This window comes from Atractosteus spatula, chromosome 10, assembly GCF_055471065.1.
Source record: "Atractosteus spatula isolate fAtrSpa1 chromosome 10, fAtrSpa1.hap1, whole genome shotgun sequence".
Classification (NCBI taxonomy): Eukaryota; Metazoa; Chordata; class Actinopteri; order Semionotiformes; family Lepisosteidae; genus Atractosteus; species Atractosteus spatula.
In genome coordinates this window covers 7304742-7311312 of record NC_142715.1, presented here as the reverse complement: position 1 = coordinate 7311312, position 6571 = coordinate 7304742, and the positions used below count along the sequence as shown (strand labels likewise).

The following is a 6571-nucleotide window of genomic DNA, read 5'->3' as shown; positions in this document are numbered from 1 at the left end:
TTGTGACTCAAAGTAAACTTTTACTTGTTCATTTGATGTTAATTTATCTCCATCAAATACCTAGGAGTATCTAAACTCAACAGGTGCTTTCAGTAGCTAAGTACACTGCTCCAGAGGAGACTCAAACTCACAACCTCAGCATGACTCCACTGTGCATTGCTGTAGAAGTACTGCACGCTGACCGATTGCACCACTGGAGCTGTGCAAGTTATGCTCCTCATACAGACTGACGCTGCAGAAACACAGGGTGAAAACGGTTTCGGTTGTGGATCCATCTCCACATGGGGAACAGTAAAATAGCAAGGAAAATACAAGAAAAGAAACTGAAAGAATTGTACTAACAGCAAAAGGGGACGGAGGGAGGTGGTCAGACAAGTAAATCAGCCTGGCAGATTATTTGTAGCGACATTTTTTGAGTCAATCAGCACACAGATTTCTCTTCATGTGCCTTAAACTGTGCAGTTTGTATTTTTGTTGTAGATAGGTTTCTTCAGAAGTCCAGTAAATTGACAATAATGGAGAACTAGCTGACGCACCCCGTTGTGAAGACCCTCTGTAAGGTGATTACACGTTTCATTTTCAAGTCGCCTCCTTTACACGCAATTGCAGCCCTGACACTGAGAGAAAGCATGAGAAATGGCTTCAATTTCAATGTAAAAACTCACCATAACACGGACTTACACTGGGAAAAGGTGATTGCACTTTCTGCTTATTGCTATGGCCTTCCCCCCGGTTATGAAAATGTCTCACAGTTCTGACACTGATGTGTGAAAGACAATGTAACAGACTATCAAAATCCTGAAGTACAAGAAATTTTAATGCACCAATTTTTTTAATATGACCCTCTGATCCTGGCATGTCAGCATACATTTCGAAAAAGTATGGCATGAATTGCACGAATTGCAATGGCACAAATTGTTGAAAATATCACTGACCTTGCCGATATTTGCAGGGGATACGAATGTTTTGCACATGTTGAACTACAACATGTAAAAATTGAGCTCCTTAGTCATTATCACCGGGAATGTCCAATAATGACGAACATCAGTAGCTTCAAGGAAACTTAGACTCGCACATGGAGTTTTATCTTCGAATGGAGGGTGGGAGAATTCATTTAGACTCTCGTTGCTCATTAGCTAAACTATATGACACAGCTAAAAATAGCTAAAAATATGACACAGATTTGTTCGAGAAACTTGTAATCACCTTGAAAAGAGTCTTCTTGAAGATGTGAACCAGCTAGCTCTCCACTGTCAATTGACAGGACTTTAGAAGAAACTGTTCTCATACAACCAACATACAAATTACACATCTTAAGTCACATGAAGAGAAATCCTTGTACTAAATAACATAAAACTGTCACTGCAAATTATCACCAAGCTGTTTTATGTGTCTGACCACCTCTTTCCTACTTTGCAGCGAGCACAAATTTTTCTGTTTCTTCATCGCTATTTTACTGTCTCTTTCCCCCATGTGGAGATGGATCCACAGCCGAAACTTTAGGTCAGTTCCTGTTACTCTGTCCGATTGAAAGAGCTGTATTAAAGGCACTCCCACCTATGCAGGAAAGTTATTGCTGCTCTCAACACAATATACTGCAGCCAAATATAGCGATACTGTCACTGCCTGTGGGCCACGTGTTCCTGCTGTCAGCCTATTATGTCATGTCCATCCACACCCAGAAACATTACTGCTGTAGCACAAGAGTTATATAGGTGCAGTCAATGGAGCATGAACCTCTTAATCTCAGAACTGTGGGTTCAGCCCCCACATTGGGTCCCTCTGTGTCAATTTGATCCCCCCAATCCTCCTAGCATGACCTGATGGCGTAACAGTGATACCCAGTGCCTTATATGACCTTTGCGTAATTCAGCTTTCTTTCCACTTGATTGAGATTTTCATCTGAAATCATCGGCCAAACAAGAGTTTGTCTAAATCGAGGGAGATCTGCTCACAAGCAAGTATTAAACACTTCAGCATTTACTGTTCGAATACCACACTTTGTCAGAACACTGCCGCTTCTTAAGCTAATAAGTAATGGTTTTTGAGCACGCATTGTATTGTTAATGCTTATATTAAAAAAGCATAAATTCACATAATGGAATTTGGAATGAACAAAGTAGTCCAGCCCCTTTACAACATTACATACCCACTGATTTAAGCTTAAAACTACAGCAGCAGGAGTAACAATAATGGCAACAACATGTTTGGAGTTCGGCATTTCATTTATACTGCGGAAACATCGTATCGGAATGAACTGCCCGAGATAAAAGAGTAATTGCGGCTTCAGATCGTTTTTACAGAGCATTGCGTTGTTCTGTTCATGCTGACTATACGCTTTAAATTTGTCATTTACTGCAAGCGTTGCTTTTCCAGGCTTTTCGGAAATTCCTCGCATTTGAGCCAGCACTAAAATATTTCATTCCCGTCGCTGAATACATCGTGGAAACGGTATTTGCAACGGAATGCTGTCACACATGAAACCTTTTTGTTATTCGGTTCTGAAGTTTGAAAATGAAAATAAAACGGGGGTCACTTCATAGGCTTGAAAGAAGTCCAAGCAACATAAAAACCCGCGAATTCTCACAAAGGCTGCACCTTTCTTCTGCTTTTTGTATAAATCAGCCTTAAACATTTGAATGCATACCTTACTGCTGCTAATCACATTCACGTGTTTACGAAGCTTTTTTCTGTCCGTTATGTTTTTGCTAAGTAGTTTCTCCGTTTTCCTCGTACTGTGATTGTCAGCGAGCACAACAAGACTGAAACAGTGTAAAGGCAGGTAAAAAAGACAGGGTAAAACGCCTGACTGTCGGGAGTGGGATTTGAACCCGTGCTTCTATTTGGAGAGCGAAACACAAAGCTTAAAAGACACGAAGCTGTGAATTTGCTGTTTTAAACCACTCGACTATCCTGAAGAAATGGGTGGTGACTGTACCAGTTGCATCCGATTTTCTGTAACTTTAGGACGATTGATACGACTGGACGAACACAATTTGTGGCGTTTAGCATGACATGGAAAACGGTACCGGAGCATTCGGGTCCGGACTACCAGACTCAGAAACAGTTTTTACCCCCGCACTATCAAACTATTAAACTCCCAGCCTCTCTCACTCTCACCTATGATCTGAACCTCACAGTGCCTTCTTTCTTACCAAAAACCCAAACACACATTGAAAATCTACCTCTACCATACATGTCAAAAGCTCATTCCCCATAATTTCTATCCCTTTATTTCATTCTTGTGATGCATGTTTTTGCACATAACCTGTTACCTTTTTGTTGTTTTGCACACTGCCTGTTGTTGTTTTTTGCACATCGACTGTTGTCTCTGTCTTTCTTTTGTAATACAATTGTATTGTTGTTGTGTTGTTGTGTTTTTTTCTTTGTACTACTTATGTCCGAGAGCTAGCTAAATAGCATTTCGTTATACCATATACCTGTGTATAAGTATAATGACAATAAACTTGAACTTGACATAGTCTTGCAGGCAGTATATTATTTTATCGTTTACTCGTTTAAAAACACACGGTCTTCTCGTTCCTAAGTCAGATTTTTAGTGCTTTCGAACGTTACTTCCAACCTGGACTGACAGCTCACCCGATCTGTTTGTGATCAAATCATGGAGTGGGGGGCTGTACCAAGCCCACGTTCCTTCCCAATGCTGAGGCGATCATTCGGAAGATGGGTGTGAAGAGAAACAAGCTTTGTCGACTAAAAAACAAGGTAGGATATGCAAGAATACTAATCACTGGCGACAGTTATGTTCTCTTACCATTGAGACTCCTACATTGCGAGTTTTTTGAAGACTTTGAAACTAAAGGAAAGCAGTGACAAATGAAACAGGCACAGGTGAGGTGGGGACGCATTCCCTAACGATCTCTCCTGTTTTAGAAATGCTTTATAAGGCGTGTTTGATTCAACGGACAAACAGTATACTAACTGTACAATGCAGATCTATGCGGCATTCGTACTGGATTTGAGTGGGATTCTGAAATACTTCTTGCAAAGGTATTCAGACTTTCTAGAACCTATAATACAACCACAGACCTGAAACTCCCTAGCTTCCAATCTCTGATGTTGCTGTCCTTAAACTCGGACGTGATGTTCTGCAGACGTGCAGTGTCCCTTTACTCTCATTGTTTTCAAAACGACCTCCGTTGTCGGGCGCAGTTGAAGTAGAACTGGCCTGACTGCACAGGAAAGTACGGAATGATAAAATGTTTCTACGGCTCAAAATGTCCCTTTAGACCCTCGTCATGTCTCTGTGAGGAACGGGCAGGTAGAGAGGTTTAACAGATGCTCATGATGTTTCACACGGGGTGTTACCTGTTGTAGTGTTTCAAATGATGTGTTAGCGGACCACAGATTATCTTGAAAAGATTTGGGTTTGTACTGGCTGGGATTCAAACCCGACTCAATTATTTGGAAGGCGCCTGTACCACCAACGCACTTCCGAGAAGCAACTGCAAATGATCACAATCCTCTCTCTCACCTACAAAAGTTATGGAGACACAGACGTCCAAGGAAAACTAATTTTATTCACTCAAGGCTACACTCTTTTGTTGTGATGTCATTTTAATTAATATTAGCTTTGATAAGGTGTCGTTTTTGCCTCTTAAAGTTAAAGTCTGCTCCTTTCTTCCTGGTATAGAAATAACATGTTCCATCTTTGTTTAAAAACACCACTAAAAGTAAATTATTCAGCTCTAACGACGTTGTGCATTGACAAGACATCTCAAAAGGACTTATCAAATAAGAACACGATCCTTTCTGTTACCATTCCTGTGGTTGGGGCGTTGTTTCACCCTTTTATGTTCTTCTACAATATTTGCAGACAGGGCTTTATCATTCGGGTTGTACAGAACAAGTGTGCATCGGTCCATGAAAATCATCAGTAGTGCTGTTTTTCTATGCATAGTTTAATCAAGAGCACTTAAAAGATGCAAAAAGCTTTTAAATAAAACAGAATTGAAAGACAGTCGAGTAAGGAGGTAGAAAAAAAGCACTCCCCCGTCTGGGAATTAACCACCGTCGCACGTGTGACTGGATACAAAAATAGTAGATTAATTTGTGCCCAGTCTCTTGAAGCTTCAATGCGATTATTTTTCCTTCCTTATTTCTTCATTCCCATTAATTTACTCTGTAGTAGAGGAAACGCGAAAGTGGGAAACTGCAGGCATTCTTCGTGAGTGGTGGACAAGTCTGTTCCATTACGTTTTCCTTCGGGGATGTAGCTCAGTGGTAGAGCGCATGCTTCGCATGTATGAGGTCCCGGGTTCAATCCCTGGCATCTCCAGGTGCTTTATATTACACTACTCACATCGCAATCTTCTGTTGAGTGAGAACTCTTTGCTTGTGTTCAGAGAGAGCCAGGTTTACTAAATGCAGGCACACTCGACGTGCTGCAGAGTTGCGCTGCTGTTTTAAATGTACCTCATTTAGTTCTGTTAAATCCTAATAATTTTATGAACTAATAATTTAGTTCAAATTCAGGAAATCCAGAGATTGCTTCACACTTGTCGTGGCTGTTGCAGAAAACACCTGTTGAATCTCACCCGGGATTTCTTGAGAGATCATTCAGCGAGAGAATCCTCCTTCTGAACTCCGCACTAAACTGAAAGTTTCACGAACTCCTCACTGCGTGTCCTGTACTATTACGAGTGCTCTCGTGTACATGTGAAGCACAGCCATAAACACACTTTGAACTTTTTCCGTTTGTTAATGAAAATTAAAAAGAGCATAACAAGTATTGATCGTATAAAATATCCATGGCACAGATCGAGAAAGTACTGAAGGACTACAAATCGACTTTTGATGATTACAAGAGATTCAAGAAACACAACCGTCCGCACCTGGGTTTGGATCCTGAACGCTAGAGTTAAAAGAACATAAGCGACGGATATGACCTATAAACTCTCTTAATTGTCTTATAGTTTATGAAATAAAACAATTTCTTAATAAATTCTAACTGTTGATAGACGATTTATTGAATTTTAACAAAATCACAATTGCAAACTTTTTCGGTTAAACTGTTATTCACATACTCTAACGTAGATAAACGTTAGTGTCTTCCGGTGTGTGAGCCAATTTCTCCAAAAAATATTTGTTAGTCTGTCGGGAGGCTGTGCAAGGTGTTAAGAAATAGAATTTCTAAAATACAGGCTCCCTAAGCTTAACATCAAGGCAGAAAAAATGCTGTTTTCTCTACCGAAATGCTCTTTAGATTTCAGCACTGTTGCAACTCCCTTTATAAAGGGTGTGCACACGTATACAACCAAGGCATTAAAAGTTTTTTTTTAATTATTGTTCCAAAAAATGTTCCATTTGTTTTCTTTTTAATGTTGTTGATTAAAAGATTTTATTAAATGTGAAAAAAATCTGAATGTGAAAAAAGGTCAAAATGCTATTGAAAAAAATCAGTAATGTCAGGAAAGATGGATTGTGGGAGCCCCTTAACTACCCATGTCATGCTGTATTTCTCACTCATTCTACTGGGAGTGGTGCCACCGCTTCTGGATAAAGTCTGTCAGTGGTCATTCCAGATGGGTCAGGTATGACTGCTCTTCGG

The 6571-nt window shown here is 40.2% G+C and overlaps 1 non-coding gene across 1 annotated transcript; it reads left to right on the top strand.

Annotated features, from left to right (window-relative positions):
* Positions 1-5227: 5227 nt before the first annotated feature.
* On the top strand, positions 5228-5299 carry trnaa-cgc (transfer RNA alanine (anticodon CGC)). Its single transcript has one exon. It is a non-coding gene; the product is annotated as a tRNA-Ala (tRNA).
* The last annotated feature ends 1272 nt before the right edge of the window (positions 5300-6571 follow it).